This window comes from Lissotriton vulgaris, chromosome 8, assembly GCF_964263255.1.
Source record: "Lissotriton vulgaris chromosome 8, aLisVul1.2, whole genome shotgun sequence".
NCBI classification, from domain to species: Eukaryota; Metazoa; Chordata; class Amphibia; order Caudata; family Salamandridae; genus Lissotriton; species Lissotriton vulgaris.
In genome coordinates this window covers 1,328,802,178-1,328,822,423 of record NC_141696.1, presented here as the reverse complement: position 1 = coordinate 1,328,822,423, position 20,246 = coordinate 1,328,802,178, and the positions used below count along the sequence as shown (strand labels likewise).

The window sequence follows — 20,246 nt, the reverse complement described above, 5'->3', positions numbered from 1 at the left end:
TGCTATGCTATGCTTTGTTATGCTATGCTATGCTTTGTTATGCTATACTTCGTTATGCTATGCTATGTTTTGTTATGGTTTTCGGAAAACGGGCACTTCCCGTAAAACGGGCGGGCCGCGTCAGCCATTGGACGACGGCAGCACCAGCGAGGTAGCGTTGCCCTTGGCCGACGGCAGCATGGAAGGGGTTAAGCTATGTTGTGTTTTGCTATCCTATGCTAAGTTTTGTTATGCAATGCTGGTGTGTGCGAGAGTGGGTGCGAGAGTGGGTGCGAGAGTGGGTGAGGGTGTGAATGTAAATGTTATGGAAATTACGTACATTTTTTACGTATGAAAATTACATAAGCATTGATATTTAAGAAAATTATGTAAGAATTGTAAGACTTTATTTCCTTATGCATAAATAAACAAATGTCGTTTGTTACTTTTACTCCTGCAACTTGCTTTGTGCTGTGTACTGCATACGGTGTACTGCCTTTGAAAATACAGTGAGCCTGTGAACGACAGTGCAGAGGAACGCAGTTATTTACAGTGTCTCCAAAGGCAGTTATTTTTGTCAGGGCCTCTCAGGAGCCGACTTCTTGTGAAAGCGAGCGCATTCCTCCTGCATCTCACTGTCCTACCATTTCCGGCAGAGGGAGGAGGTGAAACCACAGGTTATGAGGGGTGAACGCAGGAACACCCCAGCGTCGGAGTTATTGGCATTATCAATACCAATGATTTTACCGAGCCACGTTGCAGGGTCTACATCCTTTGTGACCAAAAGAGGTCCCACCACATGGCTCGGTAAAACACATTGGTATTGATAATGCCAATAACTCCAAGTAGAACAAGCTTTGCATACAGTGAAGTAGAACAAGCTTCGCATACAGTGGAGTGGAGAAAAATACAGACTAGAAAATATTAATCCAGTTTACACTCCAAAAAAATATAGTAAAATAACTAATAATAGATACGTGTTGTGATATCGGCACACAATCCTCAAGCTTCAACCGGCGAGGCAACCAACCCATTTGAAACACTGGTCCATACTTTCAAATTCAACATAAAGACGACGAGGTAAGAGACTTATGACACGGTGCTGCTTTGGGGGAAAAGCTTGGGTGCAGTTAGCAAATGAAATAAAAAAAGCCAAGAGAAACCTAGTAACTTCAATGAGAGGCAGGCCTCGTGCAGGTCAACAATACACCGCACAGTTCATGGCAGAAGGAAGTCAGTGTTTACCTTTTCATGCGGCTCAACATTGTGTGTGTGTTTTTAGGTCGAGCTAGAGTTGCGCATGCGTAGCATGCACGTCTAGCTCGACAACTATTGTTTTCAGTTCCCTGGGAATCTGAGACAGGCACGAGCACAGATTTCTCCTCGTGGGCGCGGACGGCGCCGTGCAAATCCCCTGCCTCAGATTCACAGCCTCACTCACGCGCACACAGACACACACTGTATATATTATATATACATACACACACACACACACACACACACACACACACACCCACCCCCCACTCACCTGGCTCTTTTGTCGTGACTCCCCGTATCTCCGCCACATCGCCTGGCCTGGGTTGCATAATTCAAACAGCACCCAACAGCCATGCGCCGAAACCAAGTGGAAGCGGACGCCGCGTCCCCAGCGCACCCCTTGCCTGTAGCAGCCGCCTCTGCTGACCCGGAAACGCTCCAGCAGCCTCCAGTACCTGGATGCATTACATTCTGCTCCTTGTCTCAGTGGCAGACATGGCGGGCGTCCGAAGCACATCCCGGGGACGCAGACAAGCTCAGCAAGAAGTAAGCGGCAGAGAGTGGTCGTGTGTCTCGCGCCTCACAGCAGGAGACCGCTGTGCGCCGCGGCTTTGTTTTGCTTTGGAGACCGGTCTAGAACCCGTTGGGATGCGGGTTTCATTTACCTGCTTTTGTGCGGACCCGGTTTCCCGTCATGCAGTTTTTCGCATTCTCTCTCAAGGCATTGTTGGGGATGTAGTGCGAGGGCATATTCGGGTTTCGCTGCTGGGCTACGCGTAGCGTGTGTCTGAACTTCAGCAGAGTGCGAAGGGACTGGGCGAGCCATACATGTCAGGCAGCGAGGCTTGGGACTACCGAGGGTAACGCATGTGACACACGGGGTGCTGGTGGGTCTCAGAAGCAGCTGACTAACTTACTGAAGGCACTCAGACTTATGAGATACGCATGTGACACATGGGAGGGGGGGTCTGAGTGGTAACCAACTAATTTACATGCATGCACTCTGGAGATGGCAGCTCTTACTTTCCTCTGGAGCCTTGCACCTTCCCTTTCAAGAATGTCCTTCAGCTGTCAAAGTCTTTCCCCACAGCTTTACAATTATAGATAAATAAATCCTAAAGTGTGCTTCATTGAGTGTATCCAACGTGTAAAGCTCCATTTTGGCATCTTGTGAACTCTCACTTGTTTTAGTTATATATATCTACAGTCCTTAGTGGCTCTACTAAAAGTGGTCCTACATGCTGCTGACATTCTGGGCGGAGGTCACTGCAAGTTTAAATTGTTCTCATTCCTTGAAATTTTTACTGGCTTTATTTTAAATGTCATTTTGATATATTCTTTAGTGGCCTACAAAGGTATTCAAATTGGCTTATCACTCATTTATTTTAAAGCCGTCATTTTGTTACGTAAGAGCACTAATCTATCCTAACAGTATCTTCCTCATTCTAAATGTACTAGCCGGGAGATGCAATTAAATCTCTTTTCGTCTTCATGAATTAGAGGCTTTTCATCCACCCCTCTGTTTTTGTTGTCAAGTGCCCCACAATAAAACATACAAAAAAATTCCAAATGGAAAGATGATATTTACTGTTTGTGGAGCACTCTATCTAATACATCCACTGAAAGTAGCAAAGTACCCTCGTGTGCCTTTTACCATTTGAAGTGTCAGATTCCCCCAAGAGGGGGAAAGACCGCAGCCACATTTTACACTGAACTGAAATAAAAAAATAAAATGTCTGGACGATTTTTGCATTCTGTATTGTGGGTCATCTAACGTCCCAAAAAGTCGTGTGCAACTTAACCTGAAAAGCGCAGATTTTTATTGCTTTGTTTTGGAAACGCATATTGCATTACAAATGCTATAGGTGTCACATTTGCGAAAAACTATTGGCATTGTAAATGACAAAGCTATTAATTTCGCTATTTTCAAAACCAACACATAAATACAAAATTGGTCAGTTACAATACCAATAGCTCACACTTTCCTAATGCGAGACCTATTGCATTGCAAATGCGTGTTTAGTAAGGCTATAGAAATCATGTAGCCCAACATTGACACCCACCGCGCATCTTCACATCCCAATATTCGTTATTCACGTCTGTAAATAAAGCCCCTTTCTTTCAGCGCCTAGGAGAGAAACTATCAATTTGGGAATGATGCACAATTGATTACAGCTATAATATGTTGTTGAATGGTAGGGGCGGTCAGGAAACTCCATTTGTAAGAGACCAGCATAATAAAACGTAATATATGCGCTTTTCATTTTACAAGGAAATAGTTTAAAGATCTGATGTGTTCACTCTCTAGTACGACTGGACTGTAAGACAATTGAATCGGATGTCACACTGACTGCCCCTCCCTCCCCACCCCCCCCCGCCCCCCCCGGCGACTGCTAGTGCATATTTCCAAAGGAAGAAATTCCACGTTTTGGTCACTTCAAAGTGTAACAATTTGAGTACATTATATTTGGAAACTTAGCAGGAAAGATGGTTGAGGTATATACCTTTCCATGTACTGCAGGTTTAACTTAAGGATTACACTAATGCCAAAATTCTAAATGCCACAGAAGTAAATGGTTTAAATAAACATTACACAGTGATAAACAGTAAACGTGTATTCTAGAAAGAAGCTTGCGCTGCGCAGACTCTCATTTCTCAAATTTAATGGATCCTTCTAGTTATATGTTAAGATGCAAAAATACAGCAGGTTGAGGAGAGAAGCAATCTGTGCAAAAAACAATATTGCCGAGTTCAAGCGCAACACTCATCTGCAGGAGTATCTTTAAGCGTGTATGTATGTAGCATCTCCACTCATTGACCAGACATGCGAATCAGATTAGTCATGAATATAAAAACAGGTAATGCTGTTTAATATATACACAGCAGTGCTATCCGCATATCTAGTTTACAGGAAGGGTGGCTGAAACCGTAAATGCTAAATAAGCGCTACAGCTGCATATTGCGCTGTAATGCTTTTCTAAAAGAACTGTAAAGCCATTTGATTGTGCACATATATTAACCTGCAGACGGTGCACAAAAAGGTAATAAGAAGGGAAGAATAGGGGAGAGTAAGGGTGACGAGATGCACAGGGAGCATTAGCCTTTGATGTGCCGGCCGGCCGTGGGCAGTGAATAATTAGGGGAGGAGAAATTCCAGAGCGCACGCTAGAGGACGCTTGTGGGAGGGAGGCTGGTGGCTTTGATGCATGCACGCGCTTTTTTCACAGGCACAAATTTGCTACAATTGTATTCATTTCCTCTGAAGTATCACTTCAAGGTATTGTGAATAAATTACAATACACACTTCTAAAAGTGAAGAATGTTTTCCAGTTTTCCTTTCTAAAGTGTTTGAATTATTATTTGTTGGTTTTGCAACACAACTTTTCCTCCTTTACGGGGACCCCTTTTACATGTACCATTTTTCACAGGCACAGCATCAAAATAGCCCGTTTGGTTAAGCCCTCGTTAAGCCCCAATATGTCTCGACATCTGCAATGCGCAAGCGCATTGGCAGAGGTCGAGCCCTAACAAAAACTGTTCAAGTAGCTGAATTACATACAGTTGTGTAGAATCACACTGAAGATAAAGGAGAAAGCAGAAAAAAAATTAAATAAATCACACTTCATCCTATCGTTCTCAGCTAATGTACCAGCCATGCTATCAAGGGTCTTGTTAAATCATTCTAACAACCCACTGGTCTCCAGGCAGTGTGCTCTGAGAGTTGTATGTTACACCATCTCTCATTTATACGATGGAATACATTTTTCTGTCAGAAATGTCCATCTTGAAAAATTAGACTTTAAATCTGACGATACCTAGGAATATCTTCGTAAATACCTAAAGAGAACAATGTCAATGAATGAATGAATGAATGTTGGATCTATAAAGCGCGTGGTTGCCCTGGAGCGTCCAGCGCTGTACCACTGGGGAACCCGTCCTGGCTTTCCCTGTGAGATGGTCCCTTTACTGGACATCCCAAAGGTGAAGCCAGGCATCCCCGGCAGTGATGGGGCCGGAGTGGACATTAAGCAAGCAATTGCCCAGAGTTGCAGCGTGGGACCCCATGGTTAGAGTGGCACAGAGGCGAGATTTATAGGGCACGCTGACATTGGTCCTGCACCCGGCCGCGTCGGGAATTGAACCCTGGTCCCGGGCCAACCTCAGTCTCCGGGTCTGCCGCCTCTAACCGTTGAGCCACGCTTCTCCACAATGGCCCCACTGCTCAAATAGCACACCCACTAAAGGCAGCAGCACCAACTGTGATGTGCCTTCCCATCTTACAACTCACTTGGCAAGAGGAATAGGGTCTACAGAACCATTCTGTACCTCGGCACAGAGGGTGCAACCTGTCCAGGGTGTTTTAATGCACAAATGCCCCGCTATGGGAATCTCATGTGACAGTGACATGAAATTCCTGTGCACTACAGAAACCTCCAGCCTCTTGCTGGTACCCATGAAAGGATTCAGAGGCTTAGTTTACAGCAGTCCATGCTCCAAGACCACATGTTTGCCAACAAGTCTTGCTGACCTGATCCTGGGCTTTCTTCCTAAGTCCCACAAGAGTAGGTTCTCAACTTGCACCAAGCAAAACTCTTACCAGCACGTTCTTCCATCAGTTAACGAACCCTGAAGTTCTGGCAGCGACACAAAGCCAACACACAGTTTTCCTCAGGGTACGTCATCCTCCTCACTGCCTAGAACATAAGTCAAGGGCATCATGACTAGTGTCTTCTATATTAGCCTCCATCAATCCCTGCACAGATGCTTGCAGCTTCATCTGGCATTAATGTTCAGCCTGAGCCCTAGAAAGCACAGCTGATGTGGTCTAGGAAATGTATGCCACTAGCCCAGGGATTAACCCAGGTGCTATCAAAGTCAGCTCCTAAGGCATCTAGCACCATGTTTCTTCCCAGTTATGTTGGCATTGAATTCTGCTTCAACCCAGGCAAGCAAGGTACACCATGTAGTCTCCACTAGTCTGCAATCAGTGGAACCATGCACAACCTCCTCAGGTTAGAGATACTTCCTCTAAACCATAGTTCTTTAAGAACAGTATATGTAACTGCAGGAACCTTCCTTCCACTAACACCCATCTCCAGAAGAAACCCCATGGTATTTGGGTAACTATGCTTCAGAATAACGCCCTCCCAAATGTACACTGCTATACAGCCTTTACTGGTACCTACCCAAGGATAGCATACTGCCCATCATACTTGCCGCTGTTAAAAATCGTTCTTGTAACATCGCTCCCCATGGCACTTAAAACAAGTCACCAACTTGGTATGGAGGTAACCGCCTCCTGGCGGTATTAGTAACCTAGCTCCCATTAGGCTTTTATCCTTGCCAAAATCTTGTCAATCAATCTGGCCCTTCACTTCTATTTAGAAGGGAACTCTCTCCCCTTGGACTTGGAACAAAGTTTCTTCAGACCCAGGTTAAATTCTCTTCACTTGTCATTCAATAGTTTTTCTGGCTCTCCCTTTGTCAAAACAGACAAATACTGCCTGAGTGAAATACACTCAGCCACCATCAACTGGTTAAGAGACTAAACATTATTTGCTTCCACCACTTTCACTTACTTCTTCCCATGATACAACATACAATGGATATAATGGTCAATGTAACGCAATGGAAGTGATCTAAAAAAATAAAATAGGATCAAATCAAAAATAAAACTTCCCATAATACTCATCGTAGAAAACGTGCGTTAGTCCAAAAGCCCTGGAATTGGAGAGAAATTCCTACAAAGAGTGAAGTACTGCTGACAAACGTGACAAGGTTCTTGTACAGGGTGAGCTTAGTGAACAGGGAGAGGCAACTGACCTAGCTAAGACTTTGTTTTTCCAACCACTCCGATTCTTTTATAAAGTTTTATATAGCACGAAAATGTCCCTAGAGGGTATCAGCGCACTGTACAAGAAAGGAAGGCAGGATATTGAAGTGAAAATAAAATCTAGCCACATATATCATTGGAGAACAAACATGGAGGATAAACAAAATAGTAAGCTTGACGTCTATAAGGGGACACCTATGTAGTAGTTAAAATCAATAAATGAGTAACAGGCAGGTATACAATCAAAACAACAAGTGTTATCTTAGGGCAAAAACTTATTCATCAGAAGTGTTTTCACTTCTTTTCTGAAGGAGGCAGTAGACGAACTTAGGCGGATATACGGCAGCAGAGTTTTCCAAATCTTCAGGGCGACACCCAAGAAAGCCCTGTAGCAGGTTTACTTTTTGTGAAAAATCTGGTTTCAGTAGCAGGGAGCTAGCCCTCCTTGAGGACCTGCAAACCCCAACCCCCGCAATAACTTTTGTGCCAAATATCTGGGAGTCTTAAAATGTTGAGCTTTATGAGTCATGAACACAATCTTTAGTTGTTATCTTGCCTTATTAGTGAGCCAGTTCAGGGAATTCAGAGCCCAGTAGATAGGATTTATTTTTCTCCAGAGACAAGTCTGGCAGCAGCATTAAGGGAGGCCCTTAGAGAGGCCATCCGTTATCTAGGTAAGCTGCATAGCGTGGTACTTCCACAGTCCAGCCTGGGTAATAGAGCTCGGTCCGCAAACTTAAGGTCATCCTGTGGAAGGAAGGGTTTAAGTTTCCTTAAAATGTTTATCTAGTAATTCCCTCCTTTGGTGGTAGTACTGATGTAATCCTGCATATTTAGGTATGTCTAGTGTACTTCCCAAGGATCTAGCAGAGTCAATATTGTGAGGAGAAAAGTGGAGGACTGTTAGTTCCTTCATCTAAAAGATCTTGGGACAGTGGTTCGGAGGAGGAATTCCGCTTTGGCAGTGTTGAGCTTGAGATGTTTGCCAGTGAGCCAATGTTGAGTGTTTTGTAAAGTAGAGTTGAGGGAAATTATGTCTTCTGGGGAGAAGATTTTCAAATACAAATCGAGTGTCATCTGAATACATACGATAATGAATGCTGACAGATTTCTAGGCGTCTGCTAGAGATTCCAAGAATAAATTAAAATGAATGGGTGAAAGGGCAGATCCCTGTGGAACCCCAAGGGTGTCTACAGAGGGCTAAAAGGGATTGATTTGCCTTAACTCTCTGGGTTCTGTCATGGAGGAATGAAGTGAACCATTGCAGCTCAGGTCCTGATAAGCCCATCCTCCATTCAAGTAAGTTCACCAGTCTGTCCTTTTTAACAGTGTTGAAAGCATAGGATAAGTCAAGTAGTATCAGAAGACATGATTCATTTAGGTCCAAAATTTTTAATATGTCATCCACAATGTGTGTGAGTGTCAATTCAGTGCTGCGATCTTGACTAAAGACAGACTGGTGTTGGTCAAGCAGTTGAAAGTTATCTATGTGGTTGCAAAGTTGGATCTGGACAAATTTTTACAGACGTATCGCCATAGTGGGAATGTTAGAGATAGGGTGGAAGTTAAGATCTGAACAATCTGCACTAGGTTGTTTTTAGAATGGGTAATAGTGCCTTGCCGTTGTGAGGCATTAATCTTAGACCAGAAGGTGAGAAAGAGGCTGTTATCTCCTTGAAGGTAAAAGACAACGTTAATTAAATGATTAGATGGTTTTAAAGCTAAAAGAATGTTATAACGGTGACTTTCATTGAGGGGTATGAAAGTGTGCCAGGAGGCATTGTTTTTGGGGACCTGACCTGGGGGACAAACCCGCTCAGTGGCCTGGGAGTAAGTGGAAAGAAGTGTGAGGCAACAGGAAGTAGTTCGCTCGCCGATTGTAGATCATTTTCAATAGTTTTAGTTTTTCTCAAGAAAGAAGCCAACGTCTCACAGTTTGGTAGAGTGACTGACCCAAAGCCAAGCGGATTTGGTATGTTGAGCGATTGCTGCTTGACTATTTCAAAACGTTTTTGGGGTCTATTTCTGGCTTGGTTTAGCTGGGTTCTAAAGAAGATGGCCTTCACATTTTAGATTTTTCTGTTTTATGTGTTCCTTACCGATTTTAAGCATTTTAGGTTTTCAGTGAATGGCACGGATCTCCAAGCTCTTTCTGCTAATCGTATATTGCATCTTTCAGAGTTGTAGTGGTCATTGAACTAAGGTTTAGAGTCTTTGGTGGATATGTTTTTTTGGCGAAGGGGGAGACGGAGTCAAGGACATTCAAAATGGATGCATTGTAGAACTCTGTGTGGTCATAGACATCTACCATGTCCATTTGAGTAGTCAAGGCGTTGTTATAGCAGGTAGATAAGTCATTAGTGTTACACCTATCAGCCCTCTGGGTGGTCCCTCCTATTTATTAATTAAATTGTGTCCCCTTTTTGCCCCTCAATCTCTTTATTTTTTATGTCTACTGGACTTTTCAGGTGTTGACCTAGGGGGTTAGGTGCTCTTTGCCCTCATAGTCTCTTTCCTGAGGCCTAGGTGCCTTTCTGAATAAAATCTACCAGACCTACAAAATGGTGGCTCACAACTGCCACAACTGTCACCTCAGAATCTAGGGCCATTGGGAACTATGAGGGGTTCCAGAATGTTCTGGTCCTCTCTGGACCCTCGGGACCTAGGCTATAAATAGCGGAATGGTAGGCAGCCATTTTAGATGATGACCAGAGAGTTGAGGAGTGAGGCAGTGGTTTGGGGAGGTGGGCGCGCTAGAAGTGGTTAGTTCCTGTTAAAGTGGACAGTCACTGCTTGAGGACGTTCTCCCCTTAGCCTTTGACCGAGCCCTGTTATTGGTCTGTGGACATTGTTCGCCAAAACTCCTCAAGAGATTCCTGTGAGGCGACATTGAATTCCTCCCTTCTCCTCTCCAAGACAACACCTGCCATCCGTGACTGGCCCTCCACGATTCCTTTACCGGTACTTGGAAGCGCAGCTGGGAGTGTCCCTCTTAGCGCTGGGAGAACCTGGTAAAGGGTGAGAAGTGTCTGAGGAAGTGGCGCGATACGGCGCAGGTCTGCTGTGGTGTTCCTTCAGCCAGAGGAAGAGGGGCGGAGTGCCTTTCCCAGCCCTGGAAGACTCTGGCAGGGTGAGAAGTGTCTGCGGAGGTGGCGCGATACTGCGCAGGTCTGCTGTGGTGTTCCGGGTGAGGAGAGAAGCGTCGGCGGAGCGATTCCGCGCAGGCCTGTTGTGAAGTCCCGCCTGCCTGAAGGAAGAGGGGCGGAGCGTCGACGGAGAAGCGGCAGCTGGTGCGCAGGCCCGAAGAGGAATTTCCGACCATCTGAGGAGAGAAGAGGAGCGGCAACAACCTGAGCCACTGCTCCCCCGCGCCTGCCCAGTGGCGCTGAAGTCGGAAGGTCGGAGGAGCCGTCTTGAGGAACCCGCATCGTCGCTAGCCCAGTGAGTCCTCCCCCTCGGTGCCGGCTTGGATTTCGCTTGGCCTGGCCCACGAGGGAGGCGCTGCTGAGAGAAGACGACTGTTGACGAGTGCCGGTTAGCGGCAACTGTGCAGTGCCCGGCTGGCCTCAAGTAAGGTGGAAACTGGGGGCTGTTGTGGGGCCGGGGGTTAATAAAACCAGGTCCCGGAAGGGAGATCTTTCTTTACCCCAGTTACTAAAATTGGAAGTACAGGTCTGAAAAGACTGGGGAGTCTGAGACTAAGAAGTTACCAGGACTAGTGATAAAGGGAAACAGGTAAAGTAAAGGAGAGCGACTGAACTCTCTTCCAGCTGAAAAAGACGGGGATTGTTGTTTAACCTTTTTCTTTCAGTGGTGGAAGGGGAAGGAAACTACGGCATGTCTTCTGTCAAACCTCTGAGTTAATCTGATTAAGCTGAATGTAATATTTAATCTTTCATCTGAAACCCTGTGGTTACTCACCTGTGCCTTGAAAAGCGTTAAGTTCTGTTTACCATTGTACCAGTCCAGTTTAGGAAGCCGGGGTGTCCCCAGGGAGTCAAGTAACGATTTTCTGTGAATTGATTGCTGGAGAATTAACTTATGTAAAAGTGCAAATGGAAAAATATTTGATTTGAGCCATAACCAAGTTGACGGACAGGAAAACTAAGAGTAAATAATATTATTTTTATAAACAGCTCATATTTTCCTAAAAAGAAGTGGTGTAGCGTCATTTTTGAGTGGACGGATGCTGGGTTGCTGTAGGGGTGTAACGCAAGATTAATACTTTTGCCTCTAGGTTTGATTGTCTTACCCTGGGCCAGGCTACCCCTTGTGATCTGGAGACCCCAGGTCCAACAATTAGGATTTAGTTTTCAAAGACTCATTTTCCATTGCTTTGTTTTCTAAGGTGGAGTACTCTTCAGGGTCACCTCCACATTGATGAAGATGGTGATACAGTAATGGCCTGTCAAGTCGCAGGGGATAATTGACTCCAATGTGATGATGTCCATTGTAGAAATGATAAGGACCAATGTCTCACCTTTGTTGTGAGTAGGGCTGTCAGAGATTTGGGTCAACTTGTGGTCTGATAGAAAGGATTTAAGTCTGTTTGTTGCATGGTCATTCCGTGGAGATAAAAGACCCCAAGAAAGATCTTGCCCACTTGAGGGTCAACGTTAGTTGTGATGACTTCCATGATTTGTTCAATGAACGGCAGACTGTCTTCAGAAGGGTGATAGAGCATATGTAGTTTGCAAATGAGACTATTGTGGCCAACGATTTTGATGCAAAGATATTCACAGGCAGACAGGGTGGCAGTTTGTGACAAACAGAGAATGTTTTGCAGTACATTCAGGCTATTCCCCCACTAGGTTTCTTAGATCTAGTTAAATGATGCTGTGACTTGGGGAAGTGGGGGGCTAGTAAGTCTGAAATTGGAGGAGATGAGCTGTTTAACTAAGTTTCCGTGAGGATAACGATATTGAGCTCATGTGTGAGGATGAGGTCATAAATATCAGGTGCATGTTTACTAGCCGATTTACAGTTCAGAAGAAAGCATTTCAGTTGGCTATTGCTGTGGACAGTGGCAGCCCGAGAGATGTTAATACAGTTGAGGTTGAAGCGGTTTACAGCCCTGTGATTGTAGCTAGTTCTCTGTAAGGGCTAGCCGGAATGGTTTGGATTTAATCTCAATACGTCTTATTAGTATCTTTCATGTGGGAGTAAGAGAGGAAGAGTTTGTGGATGTCACTGTCAGATAGACCAACATTCAGTCCCATGGGTCATGAGGCAGAAGTAGTATCTGACCACCCCAATTGCTACACTCTCCTTGACCTTATGATCTTGGAGATAGTTTTAGAAGCCCCCCCACCCCACTTGCTCATTTACCCCTACGTTTGGACTGACCCATTCACTCATCTAAGATCCCTTCTCTAATCAAACAATGGACATAAAAATTAAAACCTACAGGTCTCAATGGCTTCACCATTAAATACCCTCCTAATCTGTCCAAAACTGCATCAAAAAGACGCAAAACTCACCCTGAAACGCTCATGTCAGACCCATACTACTGTTCTAGCAAGAGTACATTAACCATTTACCTAATTTCGACATCAAAAAGACGTGCACAATGGAAGACGATCATATATTCCATGCTTCAAATCACCTTAACCAGGAAAACACCCCATGGTCTCAGATTATCGGCCTCTCCTTCGCCCTGCTGCAGGGCAGACGTTACCATATCTCTATACAATAGTAACATTCTAATGCAATCCTCAAACGACAAACTAGCAATAGAGGCTGAGACCTTCCCTATCGATGTTCTCTCTGGTACTCCCAAAGAACCCTCCTGTGCCTAGAAGTTCTCCTTGTTCGAATCTATACCCACTACCTTGATTAACCTCTTGCGACCCAGGTCCCCCACTCAGCTCATAATACCCAGACCTTTGCACGCACAGTCTGTAGGCACATGGGGCTTTTTAAATAAAGTAGCAAAATATCACAAATAATGAAGTTTGCCATGGTGGTTCCTCTGCATAAATATAAGGTTTTCATATGATCAAAAATAAATCTGAATATATACAAAATAAGCACATTTGGCTGCAGAGGGCTTTACCTGCGACCTAGAAACAGGTGTTTAAAGAACTGAAGTTATAAGAAGGAAACTATATTACACCCAGGTTTGACAGGTACTTAACTTGAAGATTAGGACTGCATAGGCAATAAATTGAAGATTACATTAGTTAGTGGTTCACGGGTGTGTTTTTTGATGTGTTACCATTCCTAATCAATTTCAGCCATTGCGCTTGTTTTTCCATATATTTTAAAAATCTTAAACTTTCTAGAATAATTGACTAGCCTGCACTCAGGCAAACGTGTACAGAAATAGATTTGAAAACGTAATCTATGCTTTACTAATAATCAATTAAAAATATATTTATACATTTAAGTTATAAGATTCTGTATGTTAGTGTAGAGGTTACGTTTGGGTGTCAAAAGAGGATCGTCATTAAGTACTGAATTGGTGCTAGATGTAGATACGAATACAACCATCTTTCCGTGATAAATAGACCACCAGGCAAAGGGTGGTAAGTTAGGGTACCAGGACGAGTACGATCGCCCAGTCGTTGTCGAGAAGCAACATATTTCACAGCCGAATATTTCTGTGGGTTCTACCGCCAGCTGAGGGAAGTCTTAACGCTCACGAGACTACGGCGAAAATGTATACATAACTTTCGTTACCAGGACAGTGTTGTTTGCCAAAGTGCACTTTCTGGTTCCCTTGCCCTCCGCATGAATAGGTTAAGAGGAGCGGATCTCGGTGAACGGGGAGGCACCCACAGCATCTTGTGATGCAGTCATGTAAATCACGACAGAGGCGTCACTTCCCGAGGCCGAGAAGAGACGTAGTAAACACAACCAGACTTCTTACACGTACCTGTGATTACTTGTTGCATTGCAGTCACGTAAGCGGCATCCTGCGACGGCCACGGAATGTCACAGTGCATTAACACCTAGGAGACCTCTAGCCAGAGTCAGGATTCAAACAACCAACTTAAGACAAGAGAAAGCTCATCCAAGAGAAAGCAAGAGTAAATGTTAATCAGACTATTGCCGCAGCACGCCACTGCGCTAGTGACGTCAGACACGGAAATGACATCAGAAGCCGGTCCAGCATTACACACATATGACGACATGCACCAGAGCCAACTAAACACTCACCAGGTCGGACAGGGCCGCTCGAGATTCTGGAAGGGAGCCAGCCGCCGGGGATTCCCCTAGCGGCTCCTGGCAGGCGTTGTGTGGGGCCGGTGGATACGCATAGCCAGGGTGTACTGGATCCAGACCGCTAGACAGCCCGCCAAGGAGCGGCCTGACACTTAAGCAGCGGCACTCACGGCTAGCCAGGGTGGCGATGACAAGGCCGGTAAGGAGCGTGCCCCCTGCGCTGTCTGCTGCCTGTCCCGCAACCCCGGCTCCGCCTCAGCGGCTACCGACCGGCTCCAGCAAAGATGGCCGCTAACTGCAGACTCGGGGTTGCGCGCGTACAGGCTGGAGTCTAGCACAAGAGGAAACGTAGTGCGTCAGACAGCCAAGTGACCCTCTGTGGCCATGAAAACAGAAGACGTACCCAGAGCTTTCACCGCCCCCTTCCCAAGCTACCATTGTCATAGCAAAAGGACTAACACATGTCGCAGAAGCTCAAGAAGGGCTGGAGTTAAGTGAATGCGTCATCATTGTGTGCCATGTTGTTGGATAAAACGATGTACAATCTACTGTCTTCGGCGGTCAATGAGGATTGCGTTGTGCAAAACTCTTATTCTCGAGCCACAAACATTCATATCATATACCTTTGTCCATCCATATGCCAAAGGCGCCGGTAAACCCTTCTTGGGTAGCTGTGCGCCATACAAATGTAAAATAAATAAATAAATAAATAAATTCAACAAGCTTTCACAAAGCTAATAGGTCGCACCTTTCCTTGCAATACTGTTTGACATCCGCAAAAGAATCAAGCACTGGCAAAGTTAATAGGTCTGGCTTTTTCTGGTGTGATGGTTATGTTTTTTTAAAGCGAACAATGCTAAAAAAGTAGAAATAAGCCACACAGCCACCTGAACTTGGCTGCCTTATGCTTGTAATATAATTTTTAGGTCGAGGCTAGCGGCAGTGCGTATGCGCTGCTCGCTCTGTGAGGCATGCCATAGTAGAGTATGCTGTGGAAGCCTCGCCCACTCTCCTCCCATATTTTTCATTGGCTGGAGTCATTGTACTTGGGAATACTGGCTTCCGATTCATTATGAGGCTTGTTAGTCCCTCCTTGTTACCGCCTTGTCGCCATTTGTTCCAGCCCATAAGGACTGGCCTTTTTACTTAGCACGTTACACAGACTTTATATTGTGAGTGAGCACTATTTTTGTTATTGACACTAATGGGGACAATGGCAGCTGCTTTATTTTGTTTTATTTATTTATTTATTTGTAACTTTAATACTGAGTGGGGCGGCTGCTTCAGGAACACCACGCTCGGTTTTATTTATTTATTTGTAACTTAACTACTGAGTGCGGAGCCCGCTGTTGGGACACTTCACTCTGTTTGTTTTTTTAAACTTTAATACTGAGTGTGGCACCCGCTTCAGGGACATAGTGCTTGGTTTATAAACCTTAAAAATGTAAGTACGCTATCAGCGTCTGGCAGCCGAGGCGGCGGCACAATGGAAGCCTGGCCCCTCTACAGAAAATCTTCTTCTTCAAAGGAGCGATCGTGTCTCTATTAAAGGGACACAAAACCAATTAACTCTTATATTCAGTTGCAAACACTGTTCTGACATTCCTGAGCTCATTCATACCTCTTCCCCTTCAGTCCCTCGCCCTACACCCCTCCCTCCAAACACCACAGAGGATTGTGTAAGGACAAAGCATGGGTGCGGGATCATCTCTAGTTTAATCAGATAAAAGGAAAATCTGTGTTCTCAGTGCCAGCTGAGACAGGCGTCCCAAATTGTGACTGAGGAGGGAGGGGAATAAATAAACAAACCTGTATTCTTCCATCTCCGTTATCACCACAGGCACCAGCTGTCTATTCTAGGGCTGAATGGGCACCACACATCTCTCAGTTTACCTCTAAGATGCCCTGGGTTTATCCCTGCTATGTGAGTATCCCATGAATATCAGTCACCTTGGATTTCCCTCAGAGCATGACTTGCAGTGTCACTGAGCCTTCACTCCCTTCGTTCTCCCAGTGTCAGACCCTAATGACCCACCTCAGGGTTCCTGGTCGTCGCATAGTGGTGTGCAAGGTCTTTTCAGTCACTTGGATTCTTTCAGTGTCTGTCTGTCTGATATATGATTAACACAAGTAATCAAGCATTCTTCCTGTCACTCTTAGATGGCCTTCTATTTTACAAGAGCAAGGTTCTAGATTGAATCCTGGTCTCTCTTTGGGACTTGGCCACCGCCACCCTTCAAAACGGACGCTACTCGTCATCTGCTCAGGACACAAGGCCTCATTAATTCACTCCTGGTTATAATTTAAAAAAAAGCATTTGCAATGCAATAGGTCTAGCAGTTCCGCAAGTTTAAGCAATTGGCATTGTAATGACTGCGTTTTATTTACGTTTGAAAAACCTAAATAAAAGACATTGTCATTTACAATGCCAAGAGCTGAAACTCACGTAAATCCGAGACTTGTTGCAGTGCAAATGCTTGTTTACATTACAAACATTCATTGAAGTGTCTGTTTTAAAATCTTTTTTAAATAACAGTCCTTTAGTTGTGACATGCATTTTATAATTATCATTATTTGCCAAGAAGACAAGAATAAATCACCACCAAACCAAGCACTCAAATTTCAAACCTCTGTAATGTTACAGTATAACTTGAATAATTTGTTACCAAACTTTAACAAGCATTTGCAATGCAATAGGTCTCGCATTTGCAAGAGTTGGAGCTATTGGCATTGTAAATGACAATGCCTTTTATTCTTTTGTTTTGAAAACCTACAAGCCATGCATAAACTTGCACTTTGTACGTATAGTCCTTGCTTACGAGAAGCAAGGCTGTCAGTAAAAGAGACTGCCAGCTTTGCTTCTCATAAGCAATGACTACAATTACAAAGTGCTTGTTTACGCACAGCTTGCAGGTTTTCAAACGCTTTTAATAAAAGGCATTGCCATTTACAATGCCAATAGCTCAAAGTCTCGCAAATGCAATACCTATTGCATTGCAAATGCTTGTTTTAATGAACTGTGCAACTACAGATTTGACTCTAGTGAGTCCCCACCTGTAGCGGCGCAGAGTACTGTGAGCCACAGCATCACAATGCTAGCCGTGCCAGGGGAAGGCCAGGTTCTGACAGAGACGGGTATCCCTGAGACAACATAGAAGGAACAGTTCCACAGTGTCAGGAAGCCACCCGAGCCCCGTGAGCCACGGATTTCTCAAGTCACCTGAGCCTGTGGCCGGGCAGAGAAAACCAGTGAGCCATGGTGGCACAGAGCTACCTTAGACCGTGGCAGGGCATCCTTTTAAGATGAAGTTTCGTGCAGCTCTGTCTTAAATGCACCAAAATGATTACAAACACAAAATTGTTTTTTTCCCCAAGGACTTGCGAGTCTAATAGGCACCAGAGAGGCACCAGTGCCACTGCATTCTCACTTATAAACATTTGCATAGCTCCCACAAGGTTGTCTCTTGAGAGGTGCTGTATCAACTGTGCGTTTTCCTGCCGACCCCGGCCAGTATGCACTAGCTGTAGTGCAGTGTGAGGGCAGCAGCAGCCCAGACCCCTCTGCGGAGGACGCCCCCTGACCAGCTGTGCGGGGCTAACAGAATGCGGGTGGGATATTAAGCCGGCCTTTGATTAGTGATTACCGTTATATGGGAATCCCAGCATATGACATGATAATCCACATTTGTAAAGCGGCACAATCACCCGTAAGGGTCTCTAGGCACTGGAGGCCGTCGGGAAGATTAAGCAAGCTATTGCCCAGAGTCATGATGGTAATTTGGAAACGTTACTATTGATGCCAAGCCCCTCCAGAGATCAGCCCCAGCCCGCTTTGAGAAGGTTGCAAAAGTCCCTGTGAAGCCCCCTCGAAGGGATTCCTCAGATCTTGCGGTTGTCGAAGTGCACATAAATCTGAAAGGCACTGCTTCTGAGCGCTCCATAAAATCATAGCTCCCCGTCCCTTCCTCCGGGAGAGCCCCCTCTCCTGACCATTCACCCACTCCCGCCTCGTGTTCATTTCTAGGCAGATGCATTCAGGGGCCGGTGGCGCTCAATCGGCCCTAATTGGCGTTAAAGCACTCAGTACTTGGGAGCATATGCGGGGAGGGGGCTCCCAAGTTCCATCGAGCAGCGCACCCACCCGCAGGACCCTCAACCCGGAGGGGAAAGGCAGAGCAGAAGCTGAAAGTGTCAGGGTGTGAGGGAGCAGGAACTGGTACGGACCGAGGGACATTACCCCTTGCATTCCGCAGGTGTGGGAGCAGGAAGGGGGTTCCTGCTCCCACACCTGCTTCTACAGGCAGAGAAATCTCGCTATAAGCCCCACAGGCCAAGCAACGAGGAAGGGCCAGTTGTTCTGCACTCTGGCTCTGCGCTACAAATGGGAAAAGGTTGGGGGATGTGCACCCCATGGGGGGCATCGATGGAAGGACATTACCCCTGCATTCTACAGACAGGGCCCAGTGAGGGGGTTTCATGCACAGGTGCCCTCTACTGGCAGAGACATCGCGCTATGAGCCCCACAGGCCAGGACAAGAGGAAGGGGCAGTGGCTCTGCACTCTGCAGTACAAATAGGAATGGGTGGATGCGCACCCCATGGGGGTCCTCGATGGAGGGACAGTGGTTTGGCTCCCCTCAGACAAAGAGCCTAGAGGGGATCTTGGTGAGCTGCACTGTACAGGCAGGGCCTAGAATGAGGGCTGCGGGCATCGGACTGAGCGCCACACAGGCAAAGCCCCAGAGAGGGTGCTTCAAGGCTTTGCGCCCGCATGCAGGGGCCCAATGGGGTGTGAGGGGGCTCAATACCGCAGAGAAGAGGTCTGCTTGAATCTCACAGGAAGGGCCATTAGAGGCTGGGAGAGAGTCCCAGAGGATAAAGCCGGTGGTCTCACCCGGCATAAAGAGGCCACTAAACAGGGTGCATCCAGCACAGAGAGCCTGCAGTGAAGTCTGCTCAACAGGTGGATCCAAGGAAGACAGGATCTCGCACAGCTGAGGCAATCTTTTTTCCTCCTAAAACAGTCTATAAATGGTAACGTTTGTCTAAGGCTATAAGAGTAAATACATTTGCCATTCAGGTCAGAGTGAGCGTTGGAACTTCAAACTGAGGTGAGCTGGGGCAGAGCAGAAAGTGTGTCTCTCTCGAAGAAGAAACCTAGGTTGGGATCCTGTCTCCCCACTTCATCAGCTTGTGTGATTCTTGGCCTATCGCACCTCCTTGTATACAGCAACATTTGCAGCTCTTTAAAATGTAAATATTCTTATATAGCTAATTGAATGCTTAGAGCGCATCAAACAAAGTTGGTAGACACTACTGAGAAACGCTGCAAGCAAATGCCGACCACAACAAGCAACGTACCTTTCTTGGATTGAGTGTTTCCGGTCCCTCTGCACGGGTGAGACACAGGAAGCCAGGCTGGACTGCCCGGGACTGCCTGCTTGAGTGCGGGGCCACCAGCACAGACAGGAAGCGGACAGGAGCCTACCCCGCGCTCCTGTGAAGGGAAGTGAGGTTCCGTGACCATTGTAAGTGGTGTTTTCGACTCGCACTAATATGGTCGAGTCTGGTATCTATGAACCGTAAATGACGAGTTTAGTGGGTGTACGCGTTTTCGCTGTGCTAGCCTACATCGTTCGTTTGTTTCGTGGGTTTCTACATCCGAGCCCACGGGTTCCATCTTAGATACGGCATCCATTTTGTTTCTTGCCCTCAAGTAGCCAGCGAACGGACGCTGTCCGCTTCGCGACCCTGGGATTCCCAAGACTCTTGCGGAAGACACGTTTCCTTTGAAAATGTCTTTATGATGAGGGGGATGACACTGTAAGGCAGATGGCCCCGCTCGAGGCTCATCTTGCTGTGCCGCTCTATTGTCTCAGTCGTGCATCTCATTAGGCACGTCCCTTTGATGCCTGTAGCTCGTGTTTCCCGATACCACCCCTTTTTACACCCTTTCCGATCTCCCCACTGTTTCTGTCTTCCTCTGCACCTGTTTTCCGTTCCTTCTTCG

At 45.9% G+C, this 20,246-nt stretch overlaps 1 protein-coding gene across 1 annotated transcript in view; it reads right to left on the bottom strand.

The window, feature by feature from the left end:
* The window catches only part of DCUN1D5 (defective in cullin neddylation 1 domain containing 5), a 143,591-nt gene extending 128,791 nt beyond the window's left edge, over positions 1 to 14,800 (bottom strand). The window contains exon 1 of the mRNA XM_086935266.1: positions 14,232 to 14,800. The gene's annotated coding sequence lies outside the window, so the exon portion shown is untranslated. The remainder of the gene's footprint in view (positions 1 to 14,231) is intronic.
* Between the last annotated feature and the right edge of the window lie 5,446 nt (positions 14,801 to 20,246).